The sequence below is a fragment of the Pelodiscus sinensis genome, chromosome 1 (assembly GCF_049634645.1).
Source record: "Pelodiscus sinensis isolate JC-2024 chromosome 1, ASM4963464v1, whole genome shotgun sequence".
Lineage (NCBI taxonomy): Eukaryota > Metazoa > Chordata > Testudines > Trionychidae > Pelodiscus > Pelodiscus sinensis.
In genome coordinates this window covers 108,662,035-108,684,070 of record NC_134711.1, presented here as the reverse complement: position 1 = coordinate 108,684,070, position 22,036 = coordinate 108,662,035, and the positions used below count along the sequence as shown (strand labels likewise).

Sequence of the window (22,036 nt, the reverse complement as noted above, 5' to 3'; positions counted from 1 at the left end):
ATTATCCCAATGGAAAAAAGACTGTGTCATCTTAATTAACATAAATTCCTGTTTGTGCTATTTAGCCTAAGGAGTCAGCACTGGTGCAGATGCATCGACTGCCATCCAACAACTGGGCTGTGTCTAGACTGGCAAGTTTTTCCGCAAAATCATCTGCTTTTGCGGAAAAATTTGTCAGCTGTCTACACTGGCCACTTGAATTTCCTCAAAAGCACTGACGATCTCATGTAAGATTGTCAGTGCTTTTGCGGAAATACTATGCTGCTCCCGTTCGGGCAAAAGTCTTTTTCCGAAAGACTCTTGCGCAAAAGGGCCAGTGTAGACAGCAGAGATTTCTTTTCCACAAAAAAGCCTCGATCGCGAAAATGGCGATCGGGGCTTTTTTGTGGAAAAGCGTGTCTAGATTGGCCACAGACGCTTTTCCGCAAAAAGTGCTTTTGCGGAAAAGCGTCCTGCCAATCTAGATGCGCTTTTCTGAAAATGCTTTTAATGGAAAACTTTTCCATTAAAAGCATTTCCAGAAAATCATGCCAGTGTAGACCTACCCATACTTCTGCCTCAGCCACCAAATGCACGTGTTTATTAACTAGAAGACTTATTAGCATTGCTCAGGTCCAGGGCCAGCCCAGGGTGTGTGTGTGGGAAGGCAGGGGGAAGCTGCGCAGGCTATCCACTGCCTGCTTCCCGAGGCTGGCCTGAAGCAGATGGGGGTCATGTGGCATGGTGGGCAGCTGCTCCCTGGGGGCAGCCCAGGAGAGTGGGGACTGTGCTGCTGACTAGAGGCTGCTCCCCAGGACTGGGGTACTTGCTGCTAACATGCAGCTCGAGCTCAGGCCACTGGAGCAGCGGCCTGGCTAGGGCTGCCGGAAGTGCCACCACTACCCACCTGCGACGTGGCTCTGGCTCTGACCCAGGCCAGGGCTGTCAGAATAGCTGCCGCCTTCCACATGTGGTTCCAGCTCTGACCCTGGCCAGGGCTGCCAGAGGACCAGCCAACACATGGCCCACTGCTCCAGTCCCAGGGAAAGGCTGCAGCTAGGGCCAGGGCTGCATGGAGGCTGCCCTGCTGCTTCTGGGGCGAGGCAGCCGCCCACCATGAGGCCCTGCCTGGAGCAGCTAAGCAGCCACTGCGCAGCTCTGCTGAAGAGGTGGGCAGGCCTCAAATTCTTGGTGCGTGCCTGTGCAGTTGCGGAATTTAGAGGGAACACTGGACATAATATACCTTGACTTTAGGAAAGCTTTTGATACCGTCTCCCACAGTATTTTTGCCAGCAAGCTAAAGAAGTATGGATTGGATAAATGGCCTGCGTACTATAAGGTGGATAAAAAGCTAGCTAAATCATCAGGCTCAATAAATACTGATCAATGGCTTGATGTCTAATTGGCAGCCAGTATCAAGTGAGTTGCCCCAGGGTTGGGGCCTGTTTTTGTTCAGCAACTTCATTAATGGTCTGGATGAGGGGATGGATTGCACCCTCAGCAAGTTCACAGATGACACTAAGCTAGGGGGAGAGGTAGATACGCTGGAGGGCAGAGAGAGGGTGCAGAGTGGCCAGGACAGATTAGAGGATTGGGCCAAAAGAAATCTGATGAGGTTCAACAAGGACAAGTGCAGAGTCCTGCACTTGGGATGGAAGAATCCCAAGCACTGTTACAGCCTGGGGACTGAATGGCTAAGCAGCAGTTCTGTAGAAAAGGACCTGAGGACAACCATGGGAAAGAAACTGGATGCGAGCCAACACTGTGCCTGTGTAGCTAAGAAGGCTAATGGCATATTGAGCTGCATTAGTAGGAGCACTGCCAGCAGATTGAGGGAAGTGATTCTTCCCCTCTGTGGCACAGGTGAGGCCACATCTGGAGCATTGTGTCCAGTTTTGGGGCCCCCACTACAGAAAGGATATGGACAAATTGGAGGGAGTCCAGTGAAGGGCAATGAAAATGATTAGGGGACTGGGGCACATGATTTATGAGGAGAGGCTGAGGGAATTGGGATTATTTAGTCTGCAGAAGAGAAGAATGAAGGTGGTGGGAGGAGGTGGATTTGATAGCAGTCATCAACTACCTGAAAGGAGGTTCCAAAGAAGAGGGAAGGCAGGCTATTCTCAGTAGTAGCAGCTGGCAGAACAAGGAGCAATGGTCTCAAGTTGCAGTGGGGAAGTTCTAGGTTAGATTAAAAACTATTTCACTAGGGTGATGAAGATTTTTTTAAGCCAGGCTTGACAAATCCCAGGCTGGGATGATTTAGTTGGGATTGGTCCTGCTTTGAAAAGGTGTTTGGACTAGATGACCTCCTGAGGTCTCTTCCAACCCTAAACTTCTATGATTCTATGAAGATAACTGAGCTGCCTTGCTTTTCTAGTGTTAAAACCTTCACTGCCCCATACCCATGTTCTTTTACTTGCCCCTGCAGCTCCCTAGTGTACCATATATTCTCAGCTGGCATCCACATGGGAACCAGCTACTTTCCCGTAGGCTTAAAACTAGGAATTTGTGGTGCTCCACAAAAGGAAATTTCAGTTAAACACTTGGAAATATTTCCTAATGGTGACGTCTCTTAAGCTGTAGAATAGTCTCCCCAAGGACATAGTGGAAACTCCATCCCTTGAGTCATAAGAACAGGAGCAGTGCATGGGATAATACATTATAGGAAACATGCCTGCCCGAATCCCTGGAGTAGTGTGGGAAGGAACAAACTAAATGACTTAAATCATTTCTAGTTCTAATTGCTACGAATTTACAATGGCATTTAAGCCCCACATGTTACTTTACTCATTAAAACACAATCTCATCCAGCTCATCTGACGAAGACGGTTTCGCGCACAAAAGCTCACGAAACCATATACATTGTTGTTAGTCTCTAAGATGGTACATTGTTTTTAACGGAAAAAGGATTCTTCTTGGCAAGCCGCACCAATGGTTTTTAAAGTCTGTTCTAAATTCTGGAAGGCAGACGTGAGGAGAAACAGAGGTCAAATGGAGGCTGCATGGGTCAGGCAGGACTTGCCCTCTTTTAAATCAGATAAACTACAGTTATATAATTTGGCTGCTGCAGTTAGTTAACTGCAGTTAATCACAGTTCACCTATATCAGTTGCATCTAGAGATTTACAACTGTTTTGTATAAGGTTTTGCACTTGGAGCTAGATGGACCAGTAGTATTTGCTCACACTTATCTTTCTGGAGAGACCCCTCTTGTTTATATCCATCTGCTGTAAAATCTGTGGCCCATTTGCTTTGTCCTTACCTGGCAGTTACAGGCAAAGGGCAGTTGTGGGAATCCCATGAGGATTCCACAAGCTGGTTGGGCCTTGAGTTGCACTTTGACCACCCTGTGAAGCACCATAAAGAGGTATCATGTACAGGGACTTTATCCTGCCCTATCCCCCTCTCCTACTTGATCACCAAACAAATGGAAAGGGTAAAATAAGGAAATTTCTAGCAAATGCTGCAGGGTCAGTGCTAGGTGAAGGAAAGGAATGGTTAGATGGAGTTGTCCATACCCAGAGAACTAGTGTTTCTCACTCACTTTTATTCCAGTTGATTCCTGGGCCCAATTTATTGGTGGAGAAGCCCAGGGCAGATTGGGCCAGATACTTCTCAGCTGCCACAGAGGTCTCTCAGATCATAAGAAGTTTAAAGGATTCAGGCAGCTTTTGACTCCAGTCCAAAAAAAAAAAAACCACCTATTCTCTTTTTCTCTGATTTTAAAAAGCAACATGGTGGCTATTTCTGTATTACAGCCATGGAAAATGGGAGTAGATAAACACTGTCAGGTAAATAATAAGGGTCCAAAATTCAAGGGTTGATGCGTAACAGACTTACGTTTAAATCGTAGAAATGCTTTTACATCCCTCTGGAACAAAGAGCCCTCCCGAAAATTCTGGACAAGCTATTCCAGACCTCTCCCTTTCCTGCATCCAGAGACGGAGATCAGGATAACAAGGACAATTGCATGATAGGAATGTAAAAAAATGCCATACTGGGACCCAAGGTCTGCCATTCCAGTTTCTTCTCTCTGAAAAGGATCAGCAACAGATGCTTCAGAAGAAGGTGTAAGACTCTTGTAGCAGGCAGATGTGAAACAATATGTTCTCCACATAGGTTTCATCCTTATCTCAAGCCCTGAAGCAGGGGGTTTATATCTCTTCCAAAATTAGAACATAAGAACTGACATAATGAGCCAAACCACTGGTCCATCCAGACTGGGATCTTGTCTCTGACAGTAGCTGGTACCAGAGCTTCAGGGGGAGTGTAAAGAACAGGACATTTGGAGAGATTTGCTCCATCTTCCCATTTCAGTTTCTGGCACTCAGAAGTTTAGGGTAGCCCCGGGCATTGAACGGCATGTCTGATCATTTTGGCTAATCGCCATGGATGGACTTATCCTCTGTGAATGTATCTAGTTCTTTTTTGAACCTCAGTTATACATTGTCTTCACAATATAGCTTGGCAGTGAGTGCCACAAATTAAATTGTTCAGAAAAAGTACTTCTGTTTGTATTAAATCTGCTGCCCAGAAATTTCATCAGTTGACCCCTGGTTTTTGTATTGTGGGAAAGGGTAAATAGTGTCCCTGGTTCACTTTTCCCACACCATTCATGATTTCATAGGCCTCTGTAAAAAGATTCCTTCTAGTTCCTCCCTAGCTTGGCTGGGGCCCCTTGCCACACCCAGGGTATGTCTAGATTACATGCCCCTGCCGACAGAGGCATGTAAAATAGGCTACTCGACATAGTCAATGAAGCGGAGATTTAAATATCCCCGGCTTCATTAACATAAAAATGGCCACCGGGCTGTGCCGGCTCAGCTGATCGTCGGCACAGCGCGCAAGTCAAGACGCGGATCGGTAGACAAGTGAAGCCTTTGTCAACCACTCCCTTATGCCTCGTGAAACGAGGTTTACAGGAGCGGTCAACAAAGGCTTCCCCTGTCGACCGATCCGCGTCTTGACTTGCGCGCTGTGCCGACGATCAGCTGAGCCGCACAGCCTGGCAGCCATTTTTATTTTAATGAAGCCGGGGATATTTAAATCTCCGCTTCATTGACTATGTCGGGTAGCCTATTTTACATGCCTCCGTTGGCAGAGGTATGTGATCTAGACATAACCCTAATTACCACAGAATCACAGAACCGTAGGGTTAGAAGGGACTGCAAGAACAGTCTAGTCTAACCTCCTCCCAAGATGCAGGATTTGTTGTCTTAAACCTTCCAAGATTGATGGCCATCCAGTCTCTTTTTGAAAATCTCCAGTGAAAGAAATTCCAGGAATTCCCTCTGCAGTTTGTTCTATTGTCCTACTTTCTTACAGTTAGGAAGTTTTTCCTGAGATTTAATCTAAAACTGCTACGTGGTATCTAAAACAGCCTCTTGTCCTGTCTTTTGTGACAAGAAAGAAGAGTTTTTCTCCATCTTGCCTGTGGCAGCCTTTCAAGACCACTATCATGTCCCCTCTTAATCTTCTCTTTTCCAGACTAAACATACTCAGTTTCTTTAGCCTTTGCTTATGTGGCTTGCATTCCATCTCTTTGATCATTTTCTTGTTCATCTCTGGATCTTTTCTCATTTCCCTACATTCTTTCTATACAGTGGTGACCAAAATTGGACACAGTACTCCAGCTGAGGCCTAACCAGCAGTGAGTAGAGCAGTAATATCACCTCCTGAGGCTTGAATACTATACCACTGTTTATGCAACCCGAAATTGCATTAGCTTTTTTTGTGACAGCATCGCTTTGTTGACTCATCTTGAGGTTGTGATTGAACACAGCTCCCAGACCCTTCTCAGCAATGCCAGTGCCAAGCCAATGATCCCCCATTTTGTATTTGTGCATTTGGTTTCTCTTCCCTAAGAGCAGTAGCTTATATTTGTCTTTGCTGAATTTCGTTTTGTTGTGTATAGCCTAATTCCCCAATTCCTCTGAAAGTTCCGCTCTCCAAAGTGTTTACAACCCCCTCACTTTGTGTCAATTGCAAATTTGATCAGTATGCTCTCTGTGCCTATATACAGATCATTATTAAAGATGAGAAATAATACCAGACCTAGAATAGATCCCTGTGGAACCCCACTCAGATCTCCTTCCAATCTGATGTCATTCCATTAATAGCTACTCTTTGTATGCAGTTGTTTAATAAATTATGTATCCACTTAATGGCAGTTTTACAGAGTTCACCTTCTTTCAGTTTACTTATGAGAGTGCCATATGAGTCTGTGTCAAAAGCCTGCCAAAGTCCAGGTATATTATGGCCATTACTTTCACTCTATTCAATAAACCAGATACCAATGCTTTGTATAATGGTAAAAACACTTCCCTGTCTCCACTGGAAATGCCTCACCTGGTGCATCCTAGGACTGCATTAGTCTTTTTTCATGGCTCCGTCACATTGGAGACTCAGTCATCCTATGATCAACCTGGTCTTTTTCCTCCTCTCCCACTTCCAACTGGTAAGTCCCCAAATTACAGCAAAAAATCTCCATCTGTTGCTTCCGTTTATAAGGTTGTCCAGATCATCTTGTATGATACTTGGGTCCTCCTCAGTACTGGCATTACCTCCCGATTGTGTGTCATCCACAGCTTCTATTAGCACACTCCCACTTTTTGTGCCAAGATCAGTAATAAAAATGCTAAATAAGATTGATCCTAAGATCGATCCCTGACTAGCTCTATTCGTAACCTCCCTCCAGCCTGATATTTCACTGTCAGTGTGATCTATTGTAGTCTCCCTTTAAACCAGTTTCTTATCCCCCTTTCAATTTTCATGTTAGTCCCCATCTTTTCCAATTCACATGTTCCTGTCACTGTCCCCCCCCCCCCATCCTCCCTCTGCTTGTTTGCAATGTCTTGTCCTCATTACGAACCTGCAAACACTTTGAGGCAGGGACTGTGCTTCATTGTGTATTTGCATAGTTCCCAGCACTATGGCGCGCTGAATGTCTTGGTATCTTTGGGCATTTTTGTGAAGCAAGTTTTTTTAATTATTAAAATTATATGAAATTACCATAGTAAACTACTTGCAAGTGGTGATGAGATAAAAGTAGGAGTGATGGTAAATATCATGGAGGGTTTAGAAAATGGGCAAAGACTAATGGGTAAGAGTCAGTTAATGAAGTTAAAGTATTAGAGAGAAAGTCATCGTGTTGAAACACAGAAGGCGAGAAAATTGGCTCGAGCACAGCGATGCAGACAAATGTTGGGGAAAAGAGTACTAGGCAGCACATTACATATTGGGGCGGGCAATAATTTTTCATGAGGAGCCACTCCAAGATTTGATAATGGTCAAGGGCCGCACTCTTCCATGATACGATTGGAGGAGGTGCAGTGTCTGAGATGGAGATTGGGTGCAGAGGGGAGCTTGAAGTACGGGATTGGGGTGCAGAAGGGGCTGTGGGGAGGAGTTTGGGTGATAGAGGGGGCTGCGACCTGGAGCAGGGAGTTGGGGAAAAGGAAGGAGTGGGATACAAGCTTTTGCCAGGAGGCTCTTAGTCTAGGTGGCTCCCAGCCAGCAGCTCAGGGAGACCCTTGGGCAGGCTCCCTGCTGGCTGTCTCCCAGTGGCCAGCTCTGGCAGGGGCGCTGGAACAATTTTGATAGTGGGGGTGTTGACAGCCACTGAACCAAACTGTAAACTCTGCATATGATGGAAAACAGTTCAAGCCAGGGGGTGCTGCAGCATTCCTAGTTCTAGCACCTTTGGCTGCTGGGGCCACGAAGTGTGGTTCTGTGCTATGTGCCCCTTGGGGGAAGGCTCTGTGTGCTGCCTGTACTGTAAGCACAGCCCAGGCAGCTCCCATGGGCTGGTTTCTGGCCAATGGGAGCTGTGAGATTGTGCTGGGGGCAGGGGTAGTGCATGGAGGCTCTCCCTTACCATCAAGGAACCATGCCTTGCAGAAATGCAAATGGTTGCAGCAGCTGTCCCCTCTGAGCAGCATGTGGGGGTGTGACAGCCTCCCTGGGGCACCTGCTGGGCTGTGGACCAGTGGTGGGCTGTATTTTGAGCTGTATTTTGCCCACCCCTGTTATATGCCCACATAGCAGAGGAGAGTGTTGCTGCAAAGAGGCAAAGGTTGCTCTGAGAGAGAGCTATTCCTCTGGTCTGCAACCCCAGATAGTTGATAATTCCTTGTTACTCAGACTGAGTAAGCCCACAGCTAATTTATTGTGTTTATTTCTGGGTTTCAAAAGGCCAGAGCTGAAGTAAAAAGCGTAAACAAAGGCCAAAAAAAAAAAAAGAAAAGTTGAGAGAGAAGTTAGAGGAGGTGCCCTATAATGAGGCATTTCAAGAAGTGGGCATGTTTGATAAAGACGTGGCAAAGCTAGAGGTATTACAATGGTTTATATCAGAGAGCTGTTTAAAAAAATAAAAAGAAAGGGGAGGGCAGGAAGTAAAATAGGGTGAGACTAGGAGCAAAGTCTTGAGGTTAGAAAAAAGAACATCCAGGTTACATTAGCAAAAGTAAACTCAGTCAGGCAATGGAGTGATCATCTATAAGAGGCTGCTGACATACCATCACCTGTGTGCTCAAGGGGTACCAGAATAAGGATCAGAAACTCCTGTATGAGTTTCCATCAATAAGTTTAGAGGAATACCTTTGGCTATAGAAGGGTGGGTGCCTCTAGAGAACACTTCCAGACCTAACTGTTCTCTTTCTATTATTAGATAGAAGACTTGGGGCTTGAAGATGTGGAGGGCTGAGGGCAGGGTCAAGGGTGTGGGGATATAGAAGTCAGGGCTGGGGAGTGAGGAGGGGGTCAGGGCAGGGGGCTGGAGGTGCAGGGAGATACTGGAGTCAGAGCAGGAGGTAAGGGGCTCACAGAAGAGAGTGGGGGCACCTGAAAGTTTCTCCATGGGGCTTGCTCAAAGCAGGAAGGAGCTATGCAGCCTGCCCCTTGGCTTCTCCCCAGGGCTGGCCCGGAGATGGGGAGGGTGCACAGTCTGCTCACCAGCTTTGCCCTGGGGTAGTAGGGCCCACCACCTATGCTCCCTGAGGCCAGCCCTGGGTTGGCAGAAGCTATTCAGCCCTGCCAGCAGCTGCTCCCTGAGGGCAGCCCAGGGAGGTGGGGCCTGTGTGGACTGGCCAGCTGCTGCTCCCCAGGGCTGTGGTGCTTGCTGCTTCCCTGTGGTCATTTAAGGATAAAACTATCCCTCATGCTTGTGTAAGCGGGGGAATGGTCCCGCTATTGTGGGGAAGTTTCCTGGCTTCTATACACCCCAGTGAAATGGACCAGCGAAAGGATCTGAGTCCCCGCTCCCACTTCCTTTACCCCACGGCTCCCTGATCCTGAGGGCTCCCCCTCCACTCTCCTGAGTAGCAGAGTCCTCGAAACCCCAACAAGGCTGGGCCCAGGTTTCCTGGGGCTTAATCCCCGACCTTGTAGTCACTAGGGGCAGGAGTTAGGGTGTCCCCACTCCGAGGTGCTCTCTTTACACTGCAGGCCTTCTTGGCCCAGTGACCACTTCATAAGGTTCAAAGCAAATACAATTTATTAAACATCAACTGATTAAAGAGAAAAAAATAACAATGAGAATGGTTAAATGAGAACACACAGCCCTGCTCTGTAGCACAGGGACATCAAAACAGCAGCCTGCAGAGTGTAAGGACAGTCCACAGTCTCTTCCTTAGAGGCCCCTTAGAGGCTTTGGATGTGCTGCAGGGGGGGCTGCAGACTGGACACGCTTGCTCTGGCAGTGACCACACAGCCTCAAGCTCTAAGGCCGTGTCCAGACTCAGGGGTTTTTTCGGGAAAAGTAGCCTTTTCCCGAAAAAACTTCCCCTGCGTCCAGACTCGAGCCGCGTTCTTTCGAAATTATTTCGAAAGAACGCGGCTTTTCTTTCGATGGCGGTAAACCTCATTTCACGAGGAAGAACGCCTTCTTTTGAAAGTTCCTCTTTCGAAGGAAGGCGTTCTTCAATGTAAAGAGGCCGTCTTCGAAAGAGAGCATCCAGACTCGCTGGGTGCTCTCTTTCGAAAAAGCGGATTTTTCTTTCGAAAGAAGCCTGCAGTCTAGACATAGCCTTAGTGGCCAGACCCCTCTCCCAGTCCAGAGCCTCTCCCCACACTTTGCAGTTCCCAGCTACTCACCACATCCAGCTGCAGGCTGTGCTGCGTGGCCAGTCTCTAGCTTCTTGCGTTGCTTCTCTGTTCCTTTTGGCTCTCTGAGCACTGCCAGTCTGCTGCTCAACACAGGGTCTGCGCTCCTTGAGCTGTGTGTGTCTGGCTCAGCTGCTGCAAAAACTGCCCCTCAGCACACAGCTTGCTTTGCTTGGGCTGTCTCTCAGCTCCCTGTTTTTGCAGGACTTCTTCTTCACACTGCTTGCCCCCCTTGGGCAGTCTCTCAGCTCTCTGTTTGCTCAGAGAGAGCCAGAACAATCCCAGCTCACAGGGAGGACGGGTCCTGGCCTCTTGCTTTTCTCACTGGCCTGTCCAACTTGTCAATCAGGCTAAGCTGGAGTGTTGGTTGCTTTCCATTGTCTCTGGGGTCTGTCAGTCTCATGGACCCTTCCCCTGTTGACACTGGGAGCTGGCAAGCCAAAAAACTCCCACAGAGTTTAAGTAAGGGGCTAACAGTCCCCTTACATTTGCTGCCCCTTGTGGTCCTTCATGAGGCAGCTCTTCCTTTCCATTCCAGGCACATCCTATTGCCCCGGCACAAGCAAACTCTGATCTTGCTGTTATACAGGCAGTCCCCGGGTTACGTACAAGATAGGGACTGTAGGTTTGTTCTTAAGTTGAATTTGTATGTAAGTCGGAACTGGTACATATTGTACTCCAGGTGTCCCCGATTCAGCCGCTGCTGAAACTGACCAGCGGCTGACTACAAGAAGCCCGAGGCAGAGCTGCTTTGCCCCGGGCTTCCTGGAATCAGCCACTGATCAGTTTTAGCAACAGCTGACTTGGGGATGCCTGGGGTAGATCAGCTGGGTTGCTGCCAGGTTGGTCCCCGCAGCGCCAAGGTGCGGCGCTGCAGGTACCAACCCAGCAGCGCCTCAGCTGCTCTGTCCCAGGCGTCCAGATTCAGCCGCTGTTGAAACTGACCAGCAGCGGCTGATTCGGACATGCCTGGGGCAGAGCAGCTGGAGTGCTGCTGGGTTGGTCTGGTAGCGCCAACCCTTGGCGGGGCGGGACCAACCCGGCAGCACCCCAGCTGCTCTACCCCAGGTGTCCCCAAGTCAGCTGCTGCTGAAACTGATCAGTGGCTGATTCCAGGAAGCCCGGGGCAGAGCAGCTCTGCCTCGGGTGTCCTGTAGTCAGCTGCTGGTCAGTTTCAGCAGCAGCTGACTTGGGGACGCCTGGGGCAGAGCAGCTGGGGTTCTGCTGGGTTAGTCCAGTAGTGCCGCACCTCAGCGCTGTGGGACCAACCCGGCAGCCCCCCAGCTGCTCTACCCCAGGCGTCCTGATTCAGCCGCTGCTGAAACTGACCAGCGGCGAGAAAAGCCTGGTCTGCTGGGGGGGGGGGGGGGGGGAGGAGCGCACTAGCTGCGCCTCCCCCCCCCCCCCCCCGCAGACCAGGGAGACGCGGGCGGCGGGACCGCCGAGACGCGCCACGGTCCCGCCACCCACGTCCTCTGCGGCTTTGCTCCGCATCTCCCTGGTCTGCTGGGGGGCCCTCCCCAGCAGACCAGGGAGACGCGGAGCAGCTTTTCTCGCCACGGAGGACGCGGGCAGCGGGACTGCAGCGCGTCTGGGCGGTCCCACCGCCCGCGTCCTCCGCGGCAAGAAAAGCCCCGTTCGTAAGTAGGAATCCGACGTAAGTCGGATCCACGTAACTCGGGGACTGCCTGTACAATGTTTCTAAAAATATTTTTCTATAAAAATGTGTCTCAGTTTACTCAGTGGCGTGGTATGATACAAAAATTTTATTGGTACTTCTTTGGGATGGCCTATACAGCTCATGGCTTTACCACTGATGAGTAATTCCTCACCCCAAATGCATGTCATTGTAACCTTTCTACCAAACCATCCCGCCGTGCACTTTTTGCTTTGCAGCTGTCCTTCGTAGCTAAAAGCCTTTGCTTTGTATCCATATATTTACAATGCAAGTAATTCAATTGTTTAAACATTGTTTCTGCTGAATATGAGAGAGCGCCTCACACAGAGAAATAAATAGCACCAAAGTACACATGGTGTGCAGAGAAAAACAAAGCCTAATAACTAAAACAAATTACTGATCACAGTTACAAAATAAGGGAAGTATCTGGCAGTAGTAGTTTATTTTTCTTGTAAGCTATTATGATGTGTGGCATAAATACTGGGATACAAGAAAAAGTTTTATACAGGATAGTAACACTCCAAATGTATTGTACTCCTTTCATGAATGTAAAACCTATTAATTCCAATGAAAGGACTAATTCCCATATTTGGCATGGCTCAGTAATAGAGATGGGTATATGGAAACACAGGGGAAAGTTCTAAATACATAAATGAACCAGTTACCAGTAACTCTGGGGGCATGAAATTGCCAGCTGGTAGAAACAGAAGCAGCCAAAGCAGGAGCTGCTACACTAGAATGGAAGCAGGTAAAAGGGGGCTCAGACAGGGCTACTACTCTCAGCTCCTCTGTGGACCCATAACTATTCAGGGGAAACTCTGGGAGCACTCTAGGGACTCTTTGTCTCCAGTGCTACCGGGGAGGGAATGCACCAATCTGCAGAGAGCAGCCCTAGGCTCCAGCCACAAGGCACAGAAGCAGCCATGGCAGGGATTTTTTTTCCACCTTTGGACATTCCAGTGAAACTGCAAAAAGGGCTCTGCCTGTCCCTGCACCAATGTTCCCCCTGCCCTGCAGAGACACAGCTAAGGCAGCAAGCTTCTGAGCCTGAGGCAACAACCTGAGGCTGCTGTGCTGAAACGAATTGTGTAGAGGGTGTGGGTTAGGCTGGAGCTCAGAAGCCCAGGAAGGGGATGACAGAGTTAGGGCTTCCAACTTTATACTCGCACAAAACTGAACGCCCTTGCCCAGTCTCTGCTCTGAGGCCACACCCCTGCTTGTTCCGCCCCTCCCCGTTGCTCTGTCTTCCCATCCTCCCTCACTCACTCATTGTCACTGGACTGGCTCAGGGGGTTGAGGTGCAGGAAGGGTTGAAGGCTCCAACTGGAGGTAAGAACTCTGGGGTGGGGCCAGAAATGAAGTGTTCAGGAGGCAAGAGGGGACTCTGTGCTGAGACAGGGGGGTCGAGGTGTGAGAGCTTTGGCTGGAGCTGCTGGCTTGGGGGTGGGGCCAGGAATGAGGGGCTTGAGGTGCAGGAAGAGTGTGGTGAGTGGAGCTGAGGAGTATGGTGTGTGTGTGTGTGTGGGGGGGGGGGTGAGCTCTGGGTTAGAGATGCGGGTTCCAGGGTGGGGACAGAAATGAAGGTTTCAGGGTGCAGGAGAGGGCTCTGGTCTGGGGCAGGTGGTGTGAGGGCTCTGGCTGAGGGTGCAGATGCTGGAGTGAGGCTGGGGGATTTGGGATTAGGAGGGTTTTCCTGGCTGGAACGGAGGGGTTCAGAGGGCATATGGGGAATCAGAGTTGGGGTAGGAGATGAGGGTGTGTGTGTGTGTGTGTGTGTGTGTGTGTGGGCAGCCTCTGGGGGTGTAGGCTGTGGGGTGGGGCTGCTTGGAGGCAGGTGGGTGCTGCAGACTGGGATTGAGGGGTGCAGAGGATGGGAGGAAGGAGCAGGGCTGGGGCAGGGAGTTGGCGCACAGGGGGCTGAGGGAGGGTTCCAGCTGGGAGTGCAGGCTCTGGAATGGGGAAGAGGGGTTTAGGGTGCAGGAAAGTGCTCTTGGCTGGGCCTGAGGGTTTCAGAGGGCAGGGACAGGAAGTGGATCAGGACTGGGGATTGAGGCACTAGGGGTGCAGGCTCCAGGTAGTGCTTACCTCAAGCAGCTCCCAGCAGCAGCATGTCTCCTCTGCTGCTCCTATGCAGAAGTATGGGTCATAGCCAATACTTCTGCATAGGAGCTGTGGGTCATAGCCAATCGGAGCTGCAGAACTGGCACTTCAGGTGAGGGCAGAATGAAGAGCCCCCTGACCTGCCCACAGCTGAGGATCAGTGGGGTGGGAGGGTTGGGGGAAGGAAAGTATCTGCAACAACTCCCTTTTCTCCCAGCGTGGATGGGAGAGGGGAACACTAGTTTGCTGGCAAAGGCTATGGCTACACTGGAATTTTTCCAGAATACCAGAAAAACTCTGCCGCATCCAGGGAACGTGTCTGCTATTCCACACAAAAAAAAGAAAAAAAGGCAGAAGAGCAGATGCGCTCTTTCGGAAGCCCCTGTATTCCTCCTTGCACAAGGAAGAAGGGATCATCCGAAAGAGGAGGCTTTTCCGAAACTTGGCCCAGTGTAGACACATTGTGGAGAGCAATTTGAGTACCTTTTTCTGATAGATCAGTGTAGCGTAGACATAGCCAGAGTGGTGGGGGGGATTACCAGCAATTAGAAAGGTGGCCGTCCTACTCCTGTGCACTCCTAGCCAGCAAGTGCGGTTACTACTACTTATGAGACTGCTGCATACACCAGCAAATGTGCATAACAAAAACCCAGCAAATGACAACTCTTAGTTTTGACTGGCAGCCGCCAAGCGAGTCAGACATTCTACCTGGCTGGTTTAAAAAAAAACAAACACCACCTTGGCCAGACAGCCACCCTTTTTCCCACTTATCTACTTAAAATGCTCATGTGTGTGGCCTATGGAACAGATAAACAGGCTTGATTGGGGTATGGGAGCACAATTCATACTAAACAAAAGGCAATTAAAATTATAGGATATGTCAGTGATGGGTCAGGACCCCTGACATGCTTAGACACTACTGAGCCTCACCCTTCTCTGCCAGCCTGGGCCCCTTTTACCTTGTCTTGCTGAGCCAGGCTCTCTAGCCATCTCTAGCAAAACTCACAAGGAAGGCCCCCTCCAGCTGCAGCTGCTTTTATAGGAGTTTCTAATAGGTGGGGAACCTTTGTTTGATTCCTCCTACCCTTCTGCAGAACAGTTCAGCAGGCTGAGATGCAGGTTAGTATCAGGTAACCAGGTCACCTGACTTTACTGTGTCCATGAGTCACAGTAGCAGTGTGGAGTGTCCCCAGGAAGACCAAATCAAGCACAGAGCATTGTTCTAGCTGAAGGGCCATTGAGCCCTGTCTGGCTTTTTCATGGTAGTCTCTGAAGTGTCACCAATGGGAGTGAACCAAAGCAGTAAATATGAAATACAGATACACAGGCCAATATTCCTAACTTCATCTACAACGATACATGCATACAAAGGGGATAATTATATTCAGTAAATCATAATCTTTCCAAGGATTCCTTAACATGAGCTATCTTGCATAAAGTATCGCTGTTATGTCATTCATAAGCATGTTTTCTCAATGATGTTGCAACACCATTATATTTTAGGGGCAGAATCTCAGCTGGTATACATGGACATAGCTCCTCTGAAGACAGTGGAGCTGCAGTTGCCCACAGTTAAACTGGCTGAGGATCTCACACTTGATTTTTTTTTTTATGATGTTTATTTGGTGTCTCCCTTTTCTTTCTTAAGTCTCCGTTGGCCTTTTCCTATTAGAAACACAATAATTAACTATGGAAGCCCCGTCGTGGAACTGGGCAGTTGAAGGATATTCCAAATTATAGCAGTAAAGTCAGTGTTTTGTTCTTTAATACTTTATTGAACTTCACACGAATTGAAACACATACCCAAATAGTTGGCTATATGCTAACTGAGCAGCACTCTATCATAGATTTGGAAATGACAAAACTGAAGTTTTATTAATGCCATGCTTGAACATGCCTAGATATCAAGCTTAAAGCTGAAACATGATGAATATAAGAAATATTTTAGTACTCAAAGTACTGTAACAACACAAAACAGGGAAATTTGGCATTATTCATCTCTGACAGCTGTGTCTGCTTCATTGCATGCAAACACAGACAATTTACCTCAGATGACTTCTATTTGCTATATGGATTTAAGACTAGTTTTCAGAGGAGGTGATAGTCCTTCACTTAACACAGAGGAAACCTTCACTTTGCCCATATCAAGCATCATATTCCTCCATTTCATGAAGATAAATATTTGTATTGCTACTCTTCAAGAACCAGCTCTTTCTCTAGCATGACCATATTGAATTAGGTCCCTCCTCCCCCGCATCCCCAAAGCTAATGGTGAGCATAGTTCATTAAATATCCTCCTGGAAACAACATCGCTAGCTGGGATTGTTACCAGGCTGTTACAGGTTGTGCAGACTAATGTTGTATTATGTACATTACCACTCTGACATGTCAAAATGCTTATGCAATGTAACCAGGTGCAGATCCTGAAGCCCCTCTCACACATGGGCATATCCTTATGTGTAATTATTAGAATATGTAGGTAGGTGATTGTGCTCACAAGACAGTCAGACATATAATTATTGCTAAAAGTGCTACAGTTAAGAAGAGAGGCATCTTGTCCAAGTATCTTTCCTAAAACTGAAAGGCGCATGAATGCTGTTGGTGAAGACTGATACAAATAGATTTTTTAAGAGATTCATCCAAGACATAAATTCCTCCTCAGAGCCAAAGGAAGGCAGTTCATGGAACAGAAAAGGCCATTCAGCATTGTTGTATGCTTTTTCCACATCACATCAAAGGGGGAAAAAAAAGCAACCAATATATATCAGATTTGTATCTTGTAAAAGGATAACCAGATAATCCACTCACACCATCCACTCAATATTAAGCTTTAATAAAACAAAACAGATCTGCTATGAGTCAACAGGATAAATAGAAATATTTTGCCAGAATTTCACAATCAGTATTAATTAAAAACATTGGCCTTTATCCATGATCAAACACAAAACTACATTTTTTTAAGAAAAACAGAGCAAGATTTTTTTCCAGACATAATAAAATTGTCTCTATTTGGCTTCACCTGACGGTATCTAAGAAGAGCTTTGATGGCCTATCAGGCAATAGCTTATAAAACTTATATTACAATCTGTTTGCCTCAGGTAACTTACCAGTTTTTTATGTGCGCATTTAACAGGGTTAGCACTCACCTCCTGTGAGCTCCCCTGTCTGGTCAAGTGCATTTGCCTCCATTCTCTCTTTAAAAGCCTTTTTGGCTACTCAGCCTTGTGTGTGAAATCACAAGCCCTTCTGGGTATATGTCTAATGGGGCCCATCACAGTGCGCTCTGTAGAATGTCTCTGAGTCCAGTCCTTTCACTCAGTTAATTCTCCCCACTCCAATCAAGAGTGGTGCCTCCAGGGCTGCTGCTCCTGGAGACAACTCCTTTTGCCCTTAGCTCAAGGCTCTATCTTCCAGTTCATAGTCTGTAAGCAGCTCTCTTCATGGAGCCGCTCCCTCAGGCCAGTCAGTTACCCCTGGTCCTATCTCCCTCAGGTCTGGGCTGCAACTGCCCTGACTCTGGTGTTGCAGCTTCTTATGTAGTCCTTCCTGGCTCCTGATTGGCTAGTTTCTTCCCAACCCCTCTAGCCAGCCTGAAGGACTTCTCTATGGCCCTCTCTAGCCACAGGGGCTGGTCTACCCCATTACAGCATGTTTGATCCCCAGCGACTGCAACAGATGCACAAAAGGCCCGACTCTCCTCAACTGAGTCCCATACCTTTTACTTTGGCTCTGGTAATGCCATAACCCTGCAGATTTTCAAAGCTTTTCAAGCGTCCTCTGGCTGCAGCTGCACCCTGGTTTCTTGAGTAAATAGTTGTGCAAAGATATCTGCGCAGCTAGGATAGGTTAAATAAAATGGAAGCCAAAATACATTAATCTACAGCAGAGGTAGGAAACCTAAGGCCTGGGTGTTGGATGCAGCCCCCAGCTTGCCTGGATCTGGCCCCTTGAGGGTTGAAGCTCCCCCCAGCATTGGGGAGCCCATGCTTGTGGGAGGAAGGGGGGGGGGTCTCACTTGTGTGCAGCCCCCAACTGATTTTTCTGTGGGTCAGTAGCCCTGACCCCAAAAAGTTCCTCATTCCGGATCTATAGCAATAAGGGTATCCGCATAAAGCACCACGAATTTCCAATGTGGCAATGGTTCAAGATATCCAAAATAATGTTGCAGTTTTTCTTATACTTTAATGATTGAATAAAAGTAATCAACGCTATGAAAATACTAACCCATACAAAACATGTGAATCAAAGTGCATGGTGACATTTCAACCTCATGATCTGCCAAAGTTAAGCCTACGTGAATAACTTCCTCCACTGCATACAGTCCTGAAGTGTGTGTATCACAATTTACCTACATCCTTACATAGCTGTGTAGCACCTTGGATGCCAGCCTACATAGTCTCAGTTTGGACACATGCAAGACTTTAATAGGTTCCCTGAAAAGGTTCTGGCTGAAAACGAGTGTTAATTTTCTAGGCCATAAGGAGAAAAGGAGAGAGGAACCAGTTCTGTAGTATTGCTACCAGATTGGTTTTTCTTGCAAAAGGTAAGTAAAATAAATAAAAAATGTGTGACTTTGTGCCAGGCCTCAGGCTTCTGCTGCACCATCAAGATTAATGTTTAACTGTTTGATGAGACAGGATTCTGATTCACTTCCTGAGGATTTCAATGACCAAAGCCATTAGGTGCAACTGGGTTCAAAAGTCCTCAAAATTCAAAATTTACAGTTCAAAGTATTCAGTGCAGCTGGCAACGCCAGTATAGATGGGGCCCAGCAGTGGCCACTGTAATCCTCAGGGAAGTCTGATCAGCACATGAGTGGGGTGGAAGGAGAGGCATACACCAGGGCACTATTCCGTCAGAAGCATTTTTTTGCTTAAGCCAGCCTGCTCAAGTGTCCTGTATAGAAGGGCTAGATACCCCTGTCAAGGGAAATAGCTGAGCATGTTAAACACAAAATGACCTGCAGGCTTGATTGGGCTCAGGTTTAGGGTATGTGAGAGGCCTTTAAATTACGTTTGTAAAATGATTGTACTAGATTCTTACAGCACATAGGGTTGCCAGATGGTTTCAACAAAAATGCCAGACACACTTGACATTACATCACAATCTACATTACATCTTATTTAGAAAATACCAGACATTTTCCATTTTCTCAGTTATATTTTTTCAATTTCTTTCCCGAACAGAAACCTCAAATACTGGACTGTCTGGTTTAAAAACCGGACACCTGGCAACCCTAACAGTACAGCCCTGGAATCAAAGGAATTATATAGGCAGATTAATGCAAGAATGACGACAACAATAGAGGGTTTGAACCAAACTTAGCTCTGGATCTGAATGACATTTTTATAATGAGCTAGACCAAAACCGCAGCTCCAGGACAGAGTTGGAGCCATCCTAGATAGTCAGATCTGGGGTTCATTTTAGAGAGAGCTGTGGGCTGAGTAGTTCAGATATGACTCCACATCAGGCATTGGTTGAGGCTGACTTCTTCCCATATACTGCCTTCAAGTAGAGCCCTGGGTAGATTCAAATTTGTATCCAGAGATGCAGGTATCTGTGGCTATAAATCGCTATCTGCAGAGGTGCAGGGCTCTCGTGGGTACATCAGCGGCAAAAGGAGTGTTGGATGAGCTTGGTACCTCACCCAGTGGGCAGGGCTCAGAGCAGTATAGTCATGCCGGACAGAAATTTCTATCTGTGCAGAACTCCATACATAGGAGAACAACAGAGGAGCTGAACCTGCGCTTTTAGTCCTGCCTTACAGACACAGTCCCAATGATTTAGTCATGCGAGGAAACATTTGCAGCAGCAGCAGGTGGTACTTAGGGCCTGATCAGCCCTGCAGATGGGGGGGGGGGGGGAGGGCGTTAAAAGGGGCAACTGCCCACAATTCAAAAGGGACTGGGGCTTCTGCTGCTACTGCTACTGCAGCAGCGGCTGAAGCGCACCCCTGGTACACACTGAGAAAGAGAAAGCCGGTGCTTGTGTATGCACACGCATGGATGTATACAAATTTTAATACACATAGCACTACAAGAAAATAGCTTCTTCAAAGTTACTAACAGTAGTGTTGTATAATAGTATTTACATGTAAATCCCCAAACTTGTGCTTCCCCCACAAATAACCCACCATTAGAGAAGATGAAAAAGTAGTTCCAATTGGAAGATCTTTTCTGAGTTTTTTTGGGTCACAGCATCAATTTGCCCTTTTTCTAAAGAAACACGTGTCTGTCTTATACTTCCTCAAGGCCTGGTTCTGTAGACATGTCACTTGCAGAATGCCTATTAAAGTAAATAATAGTTTTATGCAAAGTACTTGTAGGTTCTGCCCCTAAATTGTTTGTTTAGTTGAAGAGATGACAAATGAACAGAAAGTAGCAGGAATGGAACAAGCAAAAAACTTGAGTGACAGAATCTGCTGTGTAGATGGATAAAAGGAGAAAGCAACATTCTTCCAAAGGAAAAAAAAAATAAACAGAAGCAAATGGTGTTACTTAAGAACGGCCATACTGGGTCAGACCAAAGGTCCATCTAGCCCAGTATCCTGTCTTCCAACAGTGGCCAATGCCAGATGCCTCAGAGGGAGTAAACACAACGGCTGTGTCTACACTGGGCCACTTATTCCGGAAAAGCAGCCGCTTTTCCGGAATAACCTGCCAGCTGTCTACACTGGCCGCATGCTTTTCCAGAAAAGCAATGACAATCTACTGTAAAATTGTCAGTGTTTTTCCGGAAAAACTATGCTGCTCCCGTTCGGGCAAAAGTCCTTTTCTGGAAAAACTGTTCCGGAAAAGGGCCAGTGTAGACAGCACAGTAGTCTTTTCCGCAAAAAAGGGGAGATCGTGAAAATGACGATTGGGGCTTTTTCCCAGAAAAGCGCGTCTACATTTCCAGAAAAGCATCCTGCCAATGTAGACATGCTTTTTCCGGAAATACTTATAACGGAAAACTGTTACGTTTTAAACATTTCCGGAAAAGGGTGCCAGTGTAGACGTAGCCAACAGGTAATCATCACGTGATCCCTTCTCCTGTCATACATTTCCAGACAAACAGAGGCCAGGGATACCATTCAGACCCATCCTGGCTAATAGCCATTGATGAACCTAATCTCCATGAATTTATCTAGCTCTTTTTTGAACCCTGTTAAAGTCCTAGTCTTCACAACATCCTCTGGCAAGGAGTTCCACAGGTTGACAGTGCGCTACATGAACAAAATCTTTTCTTTGTTTTAAACTTGCTACCTATTAATTTCATTGGGTGACCCCAGTTCTTATATTATGGGAATAAGTAAATTAACTTTTCCTTATTTACTTTTTCCACAGCAGTCATGATTTTATAGACCTCTATCATATCTCCTCTTTTCTAAGCTGAAAAGTCCAAGTCTTTTTATTCTTTCTTCATATGGGACCTGTTCCAAACCCCTAATAATTTTTGTTGCCCTTTTCTGAACCTTTGCCAATGCCAATATATCTTTTTTGAGATGAGATGACCATATCTGTACACAGTATTCAAGATGTGGGTGTCCCATAGTTTTATATAGAGGCAATACGATATTCTCTGTCTTCTTCTCTATCCCAGGGGCGGCCAACCTTTTCTGGACAAAGAGCCAAAATTGCAGGGGATACAGGGTGAAGAGCCGGGGCAAAGTTGTTGAGCCAAACAAACAAACAAACAAACAAACAAAAAAAGACTTCTCCTTTAAGAAACACGTTTAAAGGCTTTTTGGCCACATCAGGCTTCTGCTGGCTGCCACCATCTTGAAGACACCATTTTGAATGGCCGCGCCAGATGGCACCCCTGCCCTGGTGAGCACAGGGAGCAGGGGGCTGTTTCCAGGGGTGGCTTCGCAAGACACACTTTGGGAGGGGGGGAAGGGAAAGAGCCACATGCGGCTCATGAGCCGCAGGTTGGCCACCCCGCTCTATCCTTTTATTAACGATTTAAAACATCTTTGCTTTTTTGTCTGCTGCAGCACACTGAGGGGATGTTTTCAGAGAACTATTCCCAATGACTCCAAGATCTCCCTCTTGAGTAGTTGTAGCTAAATTGGTCTCCATCATATTGTACGTATAGCTGGGGTTATTTTTTCCAATGTGTATTAATTTACATTTATCAACATTAAATTTAATTTACTCTGTCACTTTGGTGAGGACCATCCTCCTCAAAGTGAGAG

At 47.2% G+C, this 22,036-nt stretch overlaps 1 long non-coding RNA gene across 2 annotated transcripts in view; it reads left to right on the top strand.

Annotated features, from left to right (window-relative positions):
* The window catches only part of LOC142831292 (uncharacterized), a 128,774-nt gene that overhangs the window by 14,433 nt on the left and 92,305 nt on the right, over positions 1-22,036 (top strand). The gene's annotated exons all lie outside the window — the stretch shown is intronic.